General features: G+C 42.7%; 1 long non-coding RNA gene across 1 annotated transcript; it reads right to left on the bottom strand.

Annotated features, from left to right (window-relative positions):
- Positions 1-8466: 8466 nt before the first annotated feature.
- On the bottom strand, positions 8467-16156 carry LOC144338168 (uncharacterized). The gene is made up of 3 exons (XR_013412036.1): positions 16114-16156; positions 15603-15874; positions 8467-8850 (listed from the first exon to the last, which is right to left on the bottom strand). It is a non-coding gene; the product is annotated as an uncharacterized LOC144338168 (long non-coding RNA).
- Positions 16157-16346: the final 190 nt, after the last annotated feature.

The raw sequence follows: 16346 nt of genomic DNA, 5'->3' as shown, positions 1-16346 counted from the left end.
TCAAAAGCTCTGCTGCAAACCAACCAACCATACAAACTCATTATTGGGACAGTTGGGGAAATTTGAATATTGACTGGGTGTTAGAGGATGTTTAGGAATTATTGTTCATTTTGTCAGATGTGAGAATGCTATAATGGTTATGTGAGACAACATCCTGATATTTTAAAGCTTCCTATTTCATGATGCTTGAGATTTGCATAAAAATGAAGTGAATATGGGCTGGGCACAGTGGCTCACACCTGTAATCCCAACAGTTTTGGAGGCCGAGGAGGGTAGATCAGTTGAGATCAGGCATTTGAGACCAGCCTGGCCAACATGGTGAAATCCCATCTCTGGTAAAAATACAAAAATTAGCCAGGTGTGGTGGTGCGCACTTGTGATCCCAGCTACTTGGGAGGCTGAGGCAAGAGAATCGCTTGAATCTGGGATGCAGAGGTTGCAGTGAGCTGATATCATGCCACTGCCCTCCAGCCTGGGCGACAGAGTGAGACTTTGTCTCCAAAACAAAACAAAAGAAGAGAAAAAAATGAAAATGAAGTGAATATGGCAAAATGAAAATAATGTTAAGTTGAAGTGGTGGGTTATGGGTTCATTATAATCTCTCTGAAAAATTTAAAAGCAATGCTTCAAGCTGGTAGTCGTAGGTATCCTAGGAGGTATAGGTTTATTGGCGCAGTTTTTCTTTGAGACTTTGGGTGCCAGTCTAGAGCAGGGCACAGAGGGAATACAGGGGTCAGCTACATTCATCTGCTCACTCACCACCCATGGGTGCTGGCAAGGCATCAAACTACACCCTAAAACTCTCCCACAGTGTAACTCTTTGCTCAACCTTATTAAAGGACGTGTAACATGGTTTAACATTAGCAGCAGGGCTAACTCCATGCACATCCACCCCCAACCCCTACAGCTGTCTGGCCCATCCTGCCTGTCTTATTGGAGTGGGCAAAATCCTCTCTCCCTACGCAGCACGCCCCCATTCCCTATATGCCCTCCCCTAAGCTAGCACCCGCTGCCTCAAAGGAATACTGAGCTGGTAAAAGTCTTTCTCTCCTTCCCCACCTCATTTCCCTCTCCTGGGCATCCAGGGATCTGAGGAGAGCACTTCTGGTTACTAGGAAGCTGCTAGATGCGTACTGGGCAATAGTACTGTCTTCTCATTTCAGAGCCCCCCCAAGACTGCTCACTGGCCGAACACCAGCACTGTTCTCACATCTCCTTGCTCTGCCCTCTGCCACCAGCCAGGCCAGGAAGCTGAGATGTAGCATCAGAGAGGGAAGAGACTTCTGAAATCAAGAAGTGCAGCCTCCCAAGCAGAGCAAGGATCCCTGCAGGCATCTGTGATGGGTGGTCACCTGGTCTTTGCTGAAATGTTCCCATTGGAGATTGTTTCCACAAACATTTACATAATACTCCTCTGGGTCAGGCACAGAGGAAGGCACTAATCAGGGTCAGAGCCCAGGGACAGTGAGAGTTCAGTAGCAAACTGCACCCAGGACCCACCGGTCTCCTATTGCAGACCTCTGCAGTGGGGGCTGGAAGCCGCAGCACCCAAAACTCTGGGCAGGCCCATCTCCCTCTAGCAGCAAAAAGGTGGCTGGCTGGCAGATGAAACTATATCCCTTGGTAAGGATGCCACCGTTTGAGTTTTGCCTGATCAGCTCCTTGGTTTTATAATACCAGGAACTCAGTTTTATTAATGGTCCTGGGAGTTATAGACCTGTGATAACCCAACCTCATAAGAAACATGCATGCTGGCCAGGTGCTGTGGCTCACGCCTGTAATCCCAGCACTTTAGGAGGCCGAGGCAGGTGGATCAAGATTAGGAGATCGAGACCATCCTGGCTAACACGGTGAAACCCCATCTCTACTAAAAATACAAACAATTAGCCAGGTGTGGTGGCATATGCCTGTAGTCCCAGCTACTCGGGAGGCTGAAGCAGGAGAATCGCTTGAACCCGGGAGGCGGAGGTGGCAGTGAGCTGAGATCGTGCCATTGCATTCCAGCCGGGGCAACAGAGCGAGACTCTGTCTCAAAAAAAAAAAAAAAAAAGAAAGAAAAAGAAAAAAAGAAACATGCATGCCAAGAGGCCAATTTACAAATGAGTCATGAGCGAGCACAGCTGTCCAGCAACCAGAATATTCACGTTTGCTTTCCAAGACACACATTTCCTGGTATGGGATTTATAACTAGGAGGTTGCTTGGTGAACATGAAATTAGCTTAAAGGGCGGGGAGGCTATGGAAGAAGCTGAGGGAGAGCTACCCTTGGATTTTACAACAAAATACCTGTTTCCACGAACGGGGTTTCCCTTGAGTGGACTCTTTTCCTGGATACGCCTTTTGTGATAGCCACATAACACCATCTCAAAAGGTTACAACTTTCTTCATATCAGCTATATTTCTCATTGTGTTTTCCTGAGGTCTCCTTGATACTCTGGGGGAGGGTAGGTGACTGTACCCTGGACAGCACCGTGGCCCAGGGCTTTCTTCAGTACTAGTTCTGGTATTTGTATACAGATGTATAGAGGTGAGGGTGGGGGCAGAGGTGACAGTTTGGCAACTCTTCCCTTTTTCTGGTTCTGTGTGATGTTGGCAGGTGTTATAACAGGGCTCATAAACATAAATGCAATGGGGTCCAGGTATGTAGCATAAAGGAAACAAGCTGAATAAAACAATCTTAATAGCAATTTGAATATAAATATGCTTCTTTGCGCTCTTTTTCTTTTCTTCTTTCTTTCTTTATATATTTATTTATTTATTTATTTTGAGATAGAGTCTCACTCACTCTGTCACCCAGGCTGGAGTGCAGTGGCATGATCTCGGCTCGCTGCAACCGATATAATACCAGGAGCTCAGTTTTATTAATGGTCCTGGGGATTATAGACCTGTGATAACCTAACCTCATAAGAAACATGCATGCCGGCCAGGCGTGGTGGCTCACGCCTGTAATCCCAGCACTTCAGGAGGCCGAGGCAGGTGAATCAAGATCAGGAGATTGAGACCATCCTGGCTAACACGGTGAAACCCCGTCTCTACTAAAAATACAAAAAATTAGCCAGGCATGGTGGCATACGCCCCGTAGTCCCAGCTACTCGGGAGGCTGAAGCAGGAGAATCGCTTGAAACTGGGAGGCCTTCCGGGTTCTTCTGCCTCAGCCTCTTGAGTAGCTGGGACTACAGGCACGTGCCATCATGCTTGGCTAATTTTTGTATTTTTTAGTAGAGATGGAGTTTCACCATGTTGGCCAGGCTTGTCTTGAACTCCTGACCTCAAGTGATCCTCCTGCCTCAGCCTCCCAAAGTGCTGGGATTATAGGCGTGAGCCACTGTGCCTGGACTTTCATGCTCTTTACTACGAGAAAAAAATAATACAGACATGAAGATAATGGCAATGAAAGCTCAGTGGGGTGAGTGGGCAGTGGTGAGTTGTGGGGACTCTGGTAAACTGGGGCGGGCACTCTCCTTTGCAAGATGACTACTGCTCAATTCCAGCAGACTGTGGCCAGGTGAGAACGAGGCCCTGAAGTTACCAGGTCTGATATTTTTTTTTTTTTTTTTTTTTTTTTTTTTTTTTTTTGAGACGGAGTCTCGCTCTGTCGCCGGGGCTGGAGCGCAGTGGCCGGATCTCAGCTCACTGCAAGCTCCGCCTCCCGGGTTTACACCATTCTCCTGCCTCAGCCTCCTGTGTAGCTGGGACTACAGGCGCCCGCCACCTCGCCCGGCTAGTTTTTTGTATTTTTTTAGTAGAGACGGGGTTTCACCGTGTTCGCCAGGATGGTCTCGATCTCCTGCAGGTCTGATATATTTTTTAAGAGAAGTTGGTAAACTGGATTTTTAGGTGAAATCACTTGTATTTTAAGTGTTGGCAGTCAACTCAAACTAATTTTTAAAATGCTTCATGATGCTGGGCACGGTGGCTCACACCTGTAATCCCAGCACTTTGGGAGGTTGAAGTGGGTGGATCACCTGAAGTTACTGGTTTAACTATCTCTTCCTTTCTGCCTTCCAGACCTTACCACCAGGGCCTTACCTCTATCTCCCTGGAGCTTATTAGGTCTTTTCCTAAGCAAAGGCAATTCTTTTCTGAGAGATCCTAGTGTTAGTTTTATGAATAGCAATTTTCTAGGAACCTCACCCACTTGGCCTAGCCTGTGCCCCCAAGGGAGCCCCTGGAGCACCTTTGGGGAACTCTTGGGTTCCATTTTGAAAACTGATGGGCTAGATTACTTTTTTTTTTTTTTTTTAACAAGTGGCTTTCTCTGTCACCTAGGTTGGAGTGCAGTGGCATGGCCAAGGCTAACTGCAGCCTCAATCTCCCAGGTTCAAGCGATCCCCAGGGCTCAAGTGATCCTCTGGCCTCAGCCTCCCAAGGAGCTGGACTGTAAGTGTGCACCACTATCTCCGGCTAATTTTTTTTGGTAGAAATGGGTTTCACTATGTTGTCTATGCTGGTCTCGAACTCCTGAGTTCAAGCGATCCTCCCGCCTCAGCTTCCCAAAGACCTGGGATTACAGGCATAAGCCATGGTGCCCAGCCAGGCTAGATCATTTTTGAGAGCCTTTCCATGTTTCAAGCTGTATGAGTCTATGATTCCTGCATTTCAAGTCTGTGTGACTGATAAAAAACAGGTAGAAATGCAAAGCTGAGAAGAAGGCTTGGCTTGGAACGGTGATTCTCAAGATTTTTACACTCAGAATCCCTTTATACTCCCTAGGAGAACCCCAAAGGATTTTTGTTCTTGTCCCTTATATCAGTCTTTAAGTGCTGTGTGATCTTGGTGTAGTAATTAGCTCCTCTGAACCTCAATGTCTTTCTTAAAATCTGGACTGAAATATCCACTAGGAAGGACTATGGTGAAAATTAAATGAGATAATGCAAGATCGAAGTAATTTTTCAATTTTGAAGGATTATGTAAATATTAGCTGTTATTAGTATTATTGGTTCTATTAAGGAGATAATGGAGATGCTCCAGCTGTATGTCACCTTCTCTAAGTACCCAGGAACAGCAAGAAAGACTGAATTTTGGAGTCTTATCTGGAAAAGACTTGGAATTGTAATCCCCCACTTCCTGACCATAAGAGCCTTGGGTAAGTCACTCAACCTCTCTGAATCATCTCAATTTACTCACCATTGTGGGGGAAAAAAGGAAAATAATACAGGGTTTATTTTCCAGGCTTATAGCAAGAATTTGGAATCATGCCTTGATAGAGCTGGCACCAGCTAGATACTAAAAAGCAAACAAAATCTAGTCTGTGCTTCTCTCCAACGTACTGGTTCACTTAAATCTGCCCTCCTATGCAATATTTTGTCAGGACTGTTTTTTTTTTTTTTTTTTTTTTTTTTTTTTTTTTTTTGAGATGGAGTCTCCCTCTATTGCCCAGGCTGAAGTGCAGTGGTGCGATCTCCACTCACTGCAAGCTCCGCCTCCCGGGTTCACGTCATTTCCTGCCTCAGTCTCCTGAGTAGCTGGGACTACAGGTGCCCGACACCACGCCCGGCTAATTTTTTGTATTTTTAGTAGAGATGGGGTTTCACCGTGTTAGCCAGTATGGTCTCCATCTCCAGACCTCGTGATCCTCCCGCCTCAGCCTCCCAAAGTGCTGAGATTACAGGCGTGAGCCACCGCACCCGGCCAGGAATATGTTTATTTCATAAAAAGTTCACTATAGAAATGTACCAGCAATTCCATTTTAGACACGTCCTTTAAAAATATGTTTTTGGCATACAATGACTTTTTTTTTTTCATTGAGGGGATCAGGATACCAGATTCTGAAGGTAGAAATATGTTAAAGACCAGACCTGAATTTAAGCCAGATCACAGGAAGGGAACATGGCATGGACCAGTATGGGAGGCATCTCAGAGAGGGACATTATCTCTCTTAATGAGATTGCTCACCTTCCATCCCACTGCCCTGAAGCCTGGCCTGCTGTACAACATTCAGACATCCTCTGTCTGGGCAGTTGCCTATCCTGGTTGTTGAGTGGGACTCTGACTCGGAATCTGTGCCCAGGAATCTGGGCCATGACTTCCCTCTTTAGCTCTGAATTTTCAGAATTCGAGTCCCTCCTTGGGTTGGGTGCTATTTTTCAGAAGGCCTGTTTTAAACACTGGTATCACCTGAGAAGAATAACAGCTCAGCATATATTCCTCAGCACGCAGCCCTAACAGCTCAGCATGGGTCAGGATATTGTGGAATTGTACCATCATAGGACCCTAAAAGAAGTACTGCAAGGACCTTAGTGATCAACCAATCTAACTACCTTGTTTTATATAAGAGAAAACTGAGGCCAGAGTGATGAAGTGACATTATCAAGGGTATACTGAGTCATTGGCAGTACCGAGAGGAGAACTCAGGTTTCCCCATTTCAGGTCCAGTGTTTTTTTCCCCCATATCTGCCATCCATCCCCCCTTCCTATAAAGGACTATTGGGAACCCATTATGTGCCAGGAATTATGGAGAGAGCTGGGGATACAGAGGTGCCTAATAGATGACTTGGCCTTCATGCTGCCTACCTGTGCACATTGGCCACATGGATTAATGAACTCCCCTGCCCTCTGCCACCATCAGTGGGCACAGAATTGGTAAGTGTTGATGGGAAGATAAATGAAGAAGGATGTCCCTAATACAGGCTGCCATTTACCCATCCACCAACCAAACCTGAGCAGTAACACTTGCTGTTGGGGGAATGCACATGAATATTGGGAACATGGCAGGAGTGTGTGTGGCGGGGGCGGGTGTGGGGCAGGAAAAAAGAAGCACAGATCTCTGAAAGCAGGCTTAGGAAGACACTGAAGCCAAACCTCCCTCCTCCTGTTGTAGCTGAAGGAGAGGAAGCAGGTGCCTACTTGGGCCAGCTTAATGATGAGTCTTGCTTAAGACTCTACTTCTCTAGAGGATCAAGGAAACTCTGGCACTGAATAAAAAAATAGGAGGAAGCTGGACTCAGCAGCTGTTCCCAGCCTCCCACCTCTTGGGTTCAGCAGCTGTACACCTCCCTGCTCCTGCACCCTGGACCCCTCTCTCCACAGGGCTCCCAGCCTCAAACAGTCAAGCCCACAAGTTGGCTGGGGGACAGCTTTCCCAGAAACTAGAAAGCTATGCTTTGCATCTATCCTCTGTGAGTCACTGCCCTCATGTCATTAAGGAAGCTTATTGGAGGTCTGATAGCTACAATGAGCTTAAAAGAAAAACTAAAACTTTTTCATGAAATGACAATAATTAGTCGAAAGTTTCAACTGTTCTCCCAGAGCAGTCAAGGGTGGTGTTATTTGAGCATAGCAAGATCGCCTCCTCTTCTAAGAAGCCGTGTCAGAGAGCTAAGTATGTATCCCTGGAGACTCCAGCCCCATTGCCAATGAAGCTACGTTACACTAACTCTGCCTCTCCCCGCTCTTGGAGCTGAGGTCTGCGGGGGGCTTCCAGGGGAGAGAGTTCCTATTCTATAAAGGGCTACCCCTCTGTAGATGCCAGGATGCCTAGACACTAGAGAGGGAAACCCCTTTATAGAATCCCTCTGTTTCTGGCTGCCAGGATGCCTAGGCACTAGATCCCCTCGCAGGCCTGAGAGCCTCCCAAAACCACTGTACACACATATGCCCCTGATCCAGTGGGGCGACTGAACTTCTTACCACCATTAGAGTCATTTCTCTGATCTACTCTCTAAAAAGCCCCTGGAAAAATGCAGATCATATACTATACAAAGTATTATACTAGCCTCTCTACTTTTGTGAATTTTAGAAATTCTACAATCCAGTTGAAAAAAAATAAGGCAATATTAGCTGTGAAGGATAATCATTTACTCATTCATGCCCATTAAATTCTGCATTAACATTCAATAAAAGTTTATTGAGCTTCTGCGATGTGCCAAGCCCATCGTACAAGGTTAGTTGGCTTTATTGGCTCCAGGGCTGAATCTTTTGCCTTAAGGCAGTGAATCAGATTCTCTGTGGGTGAGGCTTAGGCAGTTTAGTTTGCCCTGGAGATCTGAATGTGCAACCAGGGTGGGGAACTGCTGCCCTCAGGAAGCGATGCACAGAAGGGGAAAAAAGAGCTCCTGGGTAGATTTGGGTCCCAGCCCTCCCCTGCTCCAGGTTGGATCATCTCTGTGCAATGTTAAGAATGCCATTTGTAGGCTGGGCATGGTGTCTCAGGCTGTAATCCCAGCACTTTGGGAGGCCGAGGCGGGCGGATCACCTGAGGTCAGGAGTTCGAGACCAGCCTGACCAACATGGAGAAACCCCATCTCTACTAAAAATACCAAAATTAGCTGGGTCTGAGGTCCTTTCCATAGTCCTCAGCCTCTTGGCCAGAACCAAAAGATAAGTCTCTTTCAACTGCAACATTTTGTGACTGTACAAGTTATCTTGTGATTAGAAGAGCAAAATGGAGGCTTTCTGGGAGTCCCTGAAATCAAAACCGGACAGGCTAACCCTCCTGTCATTCACACAATTCTTTTTACCTGTTTACTGTCCATCACACTGTGTTAAACCAACTTAACAGAAGACGGTGGCAACATCAAGTGCTGCTCCTAGCTATAAAAGGTGCATAAATCTTTGTAAAGGTCCATCTTCCCCATACCACTTCCTCCACCCGGACATTTATGGAATGGTGAATCAAGGGTTGCCCGGGAAGATCTCTGTGCAGTGCCAGCACAATGCAGGTCACAATGTTCTGAGAGGGTTCTGAGTCGTAACCAAGAAGAGGCTTCTGCAGGCCAAGCTCCCAAAGGCTTCAGGGAGAAAAATGTCCTTATTCACTTTCTTCTGTCCAGATCATGGTGTGGTAGAAGAGGGACACATGTCCCCACTCCTCTTTGGCAAATAATAATGCTGGAAAAATTTTGAATTCACCCTTTGGCTAAAATGGGAGATTGTTAAATGAAGAGACATTGATAAATATGTATTCTGAGAAAGAAATTTTATTTTTCATGATAGATCTGTTCCTGAAAACATGGTGTTCAAGTTGAACATATGAAAACAGAACTTCTTTCTTCTTCAATGGAAGTGACACCTAACAATTTGGATTTAGATTTCTCTGCCTCTTACGTCCACTACTTGATAATGTAGAAACCAACATTCAAATCCAGGGAAGCAAATCCTTTTTTAAACGATTTGATTAAATTATCTGAGGATAAATTGTGCCTTATTTTTTATTTTTAACTTTAATTTTGGGAGGGAGCTTCACAAACTCTTTATTATTCCCTTAAGATCCAACTTTTGGTTTTTATGACATCAGTTTCAGATGAGGATGCACAAGTCACTATTCCCATTACTATATTGGGAGGGTGGGGTACTGAAAATGTGCAATGTGAGTGTTGAGTCTTTGCTGGAAGGGTACTATCTGCTCATCCACCAAAGAGAAGGTAAATAGAAAATTCCTAAAACTAAAAAATCAAGAAGTGGCAGTATGTATTTGTTATTTAAAAAATCAAGGTTAATAGCAAATAAATCTACTAAATTGAATTTAAAATGGTGACCTACATCAAGAAATACCACAAGTCAAGTAAAAAGATCAGTGACAAAATGGGAAAAAATATTTGCAACTTAAATGTCAGACAAAGGTTAATTTCCACGGTATATAAAGTTTCTCAAAAAAGATAATTAAAAAGGTCAACAATCACAGAAGAATCAGCTAGACATATCAATAATTATTAGAAAAAGAAATGGAAATGACCCTTAACATTATGAAAAGATGTTCAACCTCACTTAAAAGACATTCAAATCAAAGGTAAACTGAGATATTATTTTTGACTTATCAGATTGGCAAAAATCCAAAATTTAAGAATACACTGTTGGCAAGACTGGGAAAACAGACACTCATGCATTCCTAGTCAGAACACAAATTGGTTCAATCCCTACAGAGGATAATTTGGCAATATATAGCAGAATTGTTTGTGCATATACCCTTAACCCAGTAATCTCACTTCTAGGAGCCTATTACAAAGATTGTACTAGTGAAATATGAAACGATACACACACACACACACACACACACACATATATATATACATGTTTATCTTTATACATAGATCTATTTATCTATCTATAGAAAGAGGCAATTTATTATAGCACTATTTGTAACAGCAAGACCGGATACAATCAGAATGCCTATCAAAGGTGACTGGATAAATAAAGTATGGTATTTCCATACACTGAAGTATTAAAAAACTGCAAAAAGGAAAGAGAAACATGTCTGAATTCTCCCATGAAGTGATCTGCAGGATATGTTAAGTGAAAAAAAGAATTACAAAAAATGTGCAGTATGCCACTTACATGTTTGCCATGCCAGAAAGCAATAGAGCTATCAAAAAAACACTAAGACTTATAAAAAGGACTCAGGATAAAGTGGTACAGCCAATTTTGAAAAAGTTTGGCAGTTCCTCAAAAATGTGAACAGAGTTACCACATAACCCAGCAATTCCATTCCTAGGTATATACCCCCAAAATTAACAATGTATGTCCACACGAAAACTCATACATGAATGTTCATTAGCAGCATTATTTGTAATCTGTCCAAGGTGGAAACAACCCAAATGTCTATTGACTGATAAAAGATAAAATGTGGTGTATCCATACAAGGGAATATTATTTATCCATAGAAAAGAAGTACTGCTACATGTTATAATATGGATGAACCTTGAAAACACTGTGCTAAGTGAAAGAAGCCAGTCACAAAAGGCCACATATTGTATGATTCCATTTGCATGAAACGCCTAGAACAGGAAAATCTGTAGAGACAGAAAGTAGATTGGTAGTTGTTAGGAGCTGGGAGTGGGAGGGGGAATGGGTAGTGACTGCTAATGGGCATGTGGTTTCTTTTTCAGGTAAGGCAATTATCCTGCAATTAGATGGTGGTGATAGTTGCACAACTTTTTGAACATACTAAAAACCATTGAACTGTACATTTTAAAAGGGTGACTTTTATGGTATATTGAATTGTTTCTCAATCAAAAAGGTATACACATTAGGGCTGGGCGTGGCGGCTCACGCCTGTAATCCCAGCACTCTGAGGGGCTGAGGCAGGAAGACAACTTGAGATCAGGAGTTTGAGACCAGCCTGGCCAATAGGGTGAAACCCCATCTCTACCAAAAACACAAAAATTAGCGGGGGCATGGTGGTGGGCGCCTGTAATCTCAGGTACTCAGGAGGCTGAGGCAGGAGAATTGCTTAAATCTGGGAGGTGGAGGTTACAGTGAGCTGAGATCCTGCCAGTGCACTCCAGCCTGGGGGACAGAGCAAGACTGTCTCAAAAAAAAAAAAAAAAAAAAAAAAAGATATATACATTAAATTTTTAAAGTAAATATTCATTGATAAACAAACAACAACACAAAAGGACTAAGGTACCAACATAAATCAGCTTCATTTGCCAAAGGTGGGACAATTTGAGCATCAAAGTAATAACTATAAGTGACTCAAATATATAAAATTTGTTTAAATCTATGGTTTGGCCGGGCGTAGTGGCTCACACCTGTAATCCCAGCACTTTGGGAGGCCTAGGCAGGTGGATCATGAGGTCAGGAGTTCAAGACCAGCCTGGCCAAGATGGTGAAACCCCGTCTCTACTAAAAATACAAAAAAAATTAGTCAGGTGTGGTGGCACGCACCGGTAATCCCAGCTACTCCAGAGTCTGAGGCAGAGAATTGCTTAAACCTGGAGGGGCGGAGGTTGCAGTGAGCCAAGATCGCGCCACTGCACTCTAGCCTGGGTAACAGAGTGAGACTCCATCTCAAAAAAAAAAAAAAAAAAAAAAAAAAAAATCCGATTTGAAGAAGTCCAGAAAACAAATTTATTTTCTTGAAAACTATTAATAATGGAAAAATAAGCATTTATTCTGTCTTTTCTGTACAAGCTATGCCTAAGGATAACCAAATAGTTGATGAGAGAAGATTCTCTTTACAGAATTATTTAAATTAATAAACAATGAAGGAATAATAGAACATGATCACTTTGCAAAGAGATGAATTATTGGATCTGTGCCATAATTAACAATGGTTGATAACATCACAAAAAGAGAGACAATCACACATTATGTATCCCTGATGGATGCACCCAATAACACCTATGAAACACTCTTGCTAAAAAACTAAACTAAACAAATCTAACCAGAATCTGATCAGGCATCAGCAAACAAAGAAACTTGTTAAACAACTTCACAGGGATGCAATTTTGAAAACATACATCATGGGAAATTCTACAAAACAGTCTGGTTTCTTCAACAACAACACTGCAAGGAACAAAGCATACAAAGGGATGGAAGTGTAATCTGCAAATCACAGACCTAAGAGGCACATTAACCAATGCCAGTGCGTGAACCTTATTTGAATCTGGATTCAAACAAATAAACCGCTATTGGTTCTATTCCTCTGGAGAACGCTAACTAATACAGCGATGGTAAGGTGTTGTAGTTATCTTTAAGAGTGCTCATCCTTTAGAAATACATATATGAAATACAGATAAAATGATATGATGTCTGACATTTGCTTCAGAATAATCTTAGGATGGAAGGAAATGGATAAAGATTTAGATGAAACAGATTGGCTATCTGTTGGTAATTGTTAAAGCTGGGTGATGAAAGCATGGGGTTTCCTCATGGTATTCTCTCTGCTTTTGTATATGGTTACAGTTTTCTTTAGTAAAAAATTAAAAAATGGAAGAAAATGAAAAATAGGAAATTGAAAAATATTAGTAGTGTGGGGGAATTACTTTTTCTCATAACAACTACTGTAGAATCATTTGACTCTTTATAATATGTGTATGTAAAACTAAGTATCTTTTAAAAATTAAAAAGTGAAGAGAACCTACCATATATATAACATGTAATGGTGAAACTTTAGGTGCATTCTCATTAAATGTAGAAACATCAATGATGCCTGCTCTTTGACATTGTACTAGAGTCTTAACCTTTGCAATTAGACAAGAAAAAGATGAGCTAAATAGAATGGGAGAAAAAAAAATTATTGTTGTTTGCAGACAATACTGTGTGTATAGATAATCCAAAATTATTTACAAGCTGCAGGAAAACTGCTGGATATAAGAGCAAGACACAAAAATCAACATTGTTCCCATATACTGGCAATAACCAGTAGTAACTAGAAAATGTGGTATAACAATATTATATACACAATGGCAACAGAAACTGTAAGATACACAGAAATAAATCTATCAAAAGGTGGGAAGACATTTTTGAAGAAAATTATAAAACATTATTGAGGGACATAAGAATAGACCTGAATGAAATCATAAATATATTAATTATCTCCCAAATTAATCTCTAAAGTCAATGCCTCAAACCAAAAGCTCAACAACAGAACTTTTTTGGAACTCAATAAACTGATAACAAATTTCACCATTTCAAAATTGTGAGAAACATTTAAAAAATAAGAACAAAGGGAGGCTTGTTTTTACCAAGTATTAAGGCTCATTAGAAAGCTGTCGTACATAAGATAGTGAAATATTGGGACAGGGATAGAAAAATAAATTAATAGAATAGGCCAGAGATTCCAGAAATAGCCTCACATGAAATTTGAAATAATATATTATACAGATGATAGTTGAAAAATGATGGACAATTCAATAAATGGAGTAATTGGTTTGCCCTGCTGGGGAAAAAATGAAGTTAGAGTCTTACTCCACACATAACACAAAAATAAATTCCAGATGGATTAAAGCTCTAAATATGAAAAACAAAAGTTAAATTTGTTAGAAGAAAATACAGGGGGAAATATTTCCATTCTCAAAGTACAGAACACAAGACACAAAAAGCCAAAATAATAAAAGGAGGAATTGATTGCATCATAAATTAAATTTTCTGTGTAACAAATGACCCCATCCAAAGCAAAAAGATAGTGACAGATTAGAGAAGATATTTTCCAACATATCAGAATATATAGGGGTCCTACAATTTGATAAGGAAAACAACCTAATAAAAAGTTGAGCAGAAGATATGAATGATTTACAGAAGAGAAAATCCAAACAACAAATAAATACAAGGAAAGATACTCAAAATACTTAGTAATCAGAGAAATAAAAAAGAAAAATGAGATGCTATTTTACACCTATCAGGTTGATAAAAATTAAAAAGTCTGAATGTGAAGATGTTGGGAAACTGAAATGCAGCTGGTTGGACAACTAATTTAGTACAACTAATTTAGAGATAAAATTCAGGATATGGTCCTACTTAGTTGAAAACTTATAAATTATATGACACAACAATACTTATACTCAGCATATACTTCTAGATATACACCTGGGAGAAATTCTGACACGTGAACACAAACAGGCATATGAGAACATTCCCTGTAGCAGTTAAAAATGAATGAACTAGATCTACCCTATGTATCAGCATAGACAGATGTCAAAAATAACGTAGAATTTATTTATTTATTTATTTTTGGAGACGGAGTTTTGTTCTTCTCATCCAGGCTGGAGTGTAATGGCCTGATCTCAGCTTACTGCAACCTCTGACTCCTGGGTTCAAGTGATTCTCCTGCCTTAGCCTCAGCTGGGATTACAGGTGCCCGCCACCACGCCCAGCTAGTTTTTGTATTTTCAGTAGAGATGGGAGTTTCACCATGTTGACCAGGCTGGTCTCAAACTCCTTACCTCAGGTGATCCACCCACCTCGGCATCCCAAAGTGCTGGGATTACAGGCGTGAGCCACCACGCCCGACCATAATGTAGAATTTTAAAAGCGATTTCCAGAATAGTACAATGTATCATTTATTGGAAGTAAGAGAATGGGGACAAACATAGACAGCTGTTTTGAGAAGTGCTGCTGTGATATGGTAGGGATTTTAACAGCTGGAAGTGGGAGTATAGTGGCTGAGGAGAGTTATAATTTTTTTTTTTTTTTTTAATGAATGTTACTAGAGCTTGTTTGCAAATGGGTGGGAATGATCTGGTAGAGAGACTGAAAAATCACCTACAAAGAGCGAAATCCTTTGGAAGGTGGAAGCTTGGGCTCCAAAGCACAAAAGGAGGATGCTACTACACTCTAGGCAGCTAAATGGTAAGTGGCCATGGGATGGAATGAAGGCGCTGAATTTGTAGGCTGTTGCAGAGATAGAACCTTCAAGAAGTAATGCTAATTTGCTGTTTGGTGACATTGTAAAGGGGAGTCTGGTTAAAAGGCAGGACAAAGGCCAGACGCGGTGGCTCATGCCTATAATCCCAGCACTTTGGGAGGCAGAGGGGGGTGGATCACCTGAGGTCAGGAGTTCGAGACCAGCCTGGCCAAAACGGTGAAACCCTGTCTCTACTAAAAATACAAAATTAGCTGGGCTTGGTTTGATTGCCTGTGAACCCAGCTACTTGGGAGGCTGAGGAGGGAGAATCTCTTGAGCCTGAGAGGTGGAGGTTGCAGTGGATTGAGATCGTGCCATTACACTCCAGCCTGGTGACAGAGCAAGACTCTGTCTCAAAAAAAAAAAAAAAAAAAGCCAGGACAAAAGGACCTACCTATGGTCACAGACTCTGCCCTTTCTGAGAGTCTGGGACCTTGCTATTGTTGCTCCTAACCTCTAATTTGCTCCAGGGAGAGTCCTAATAGTCCATCTGGCATACTGAAGATGATGTGAATTCCACAGCCAACACCACACAACACCTTCTCTATTGAGCTGTAAGCTGCCTCTGGACTGAATGGGGTTTTGTTTTTATTCTTACCCTCAACACCAGTGCCTCTCACACAGAATTTAGCCAAGCCAGTTAGGTGCTAAGCGCTGCTGCTGCGCTATCAGAACGGCACACGGGGCTGGTTCTAGACCGGCCTCTGCTGCTTACTCGTTCAGTAATCTTCTTAGAGCAAGTTCTTGAACTTCTCTGGGCCTGTTTTCTACCTCGCAGGGTGGTTAATTGCGTTTAGGATCTTGGAAGCACCTAACGCAGGAAAAGCACATAAGCCAGAAGTCTCTTGGGGACGCAAATACCAGGAATTTCTCCCGCTGTCCCCGTCGGTCAAGCGCACCAGGGTTCTCAGGTCTAGCTCCTTCCACCCCCCACGTCCACAAATATCCTCACTTTTTCTTACTCTCCCTATGCCTCGCAGTCCCTCAGCAGGGTCTGCGATCAGACGTCACTCCCAGGTGACTGCCAATCAGGCATGCCGCCTAGCCAACCTGGCCATCCTTGAAGATTGTGGATCCTGCACCGGCTAGCCGGCTGGCAGGGGGCGCGCCAACAGAGCCGCCAGCCGAAGTGCCCCTGCGTGGGTGGGAGGAGTAACCGCCTCTCACCAACCCACAGGGATGACTCCACCTGTGGAGAGACAGCCCGAGAGTTCCAGGGTGAGTGCGCATTGGAGCTTATCTGCCTGCCTGCCTGCGGGTCGGTGGATCCTGCCGGCTGCTGG

Source organism: Macaca mulatta, chromosome 1 (genome assembly GCF_049350105.2).
Source record: "Macaca mulatta isolate MMU2019108-1 chromosome 1, T2T-MMU8v2.0, whole genome shotgun sequence".
Classification (NCBI taxonomy): Eukaryota; Metazoa; Chordata; class Mammalia; order Primates; family Cercopithecidae; genus Macaca; species Macaca mulatta.
Note: the sequence above shows the minus strand (reverse complement) of the source record. Positions and strands in the feature narration are given on the sequence as shown.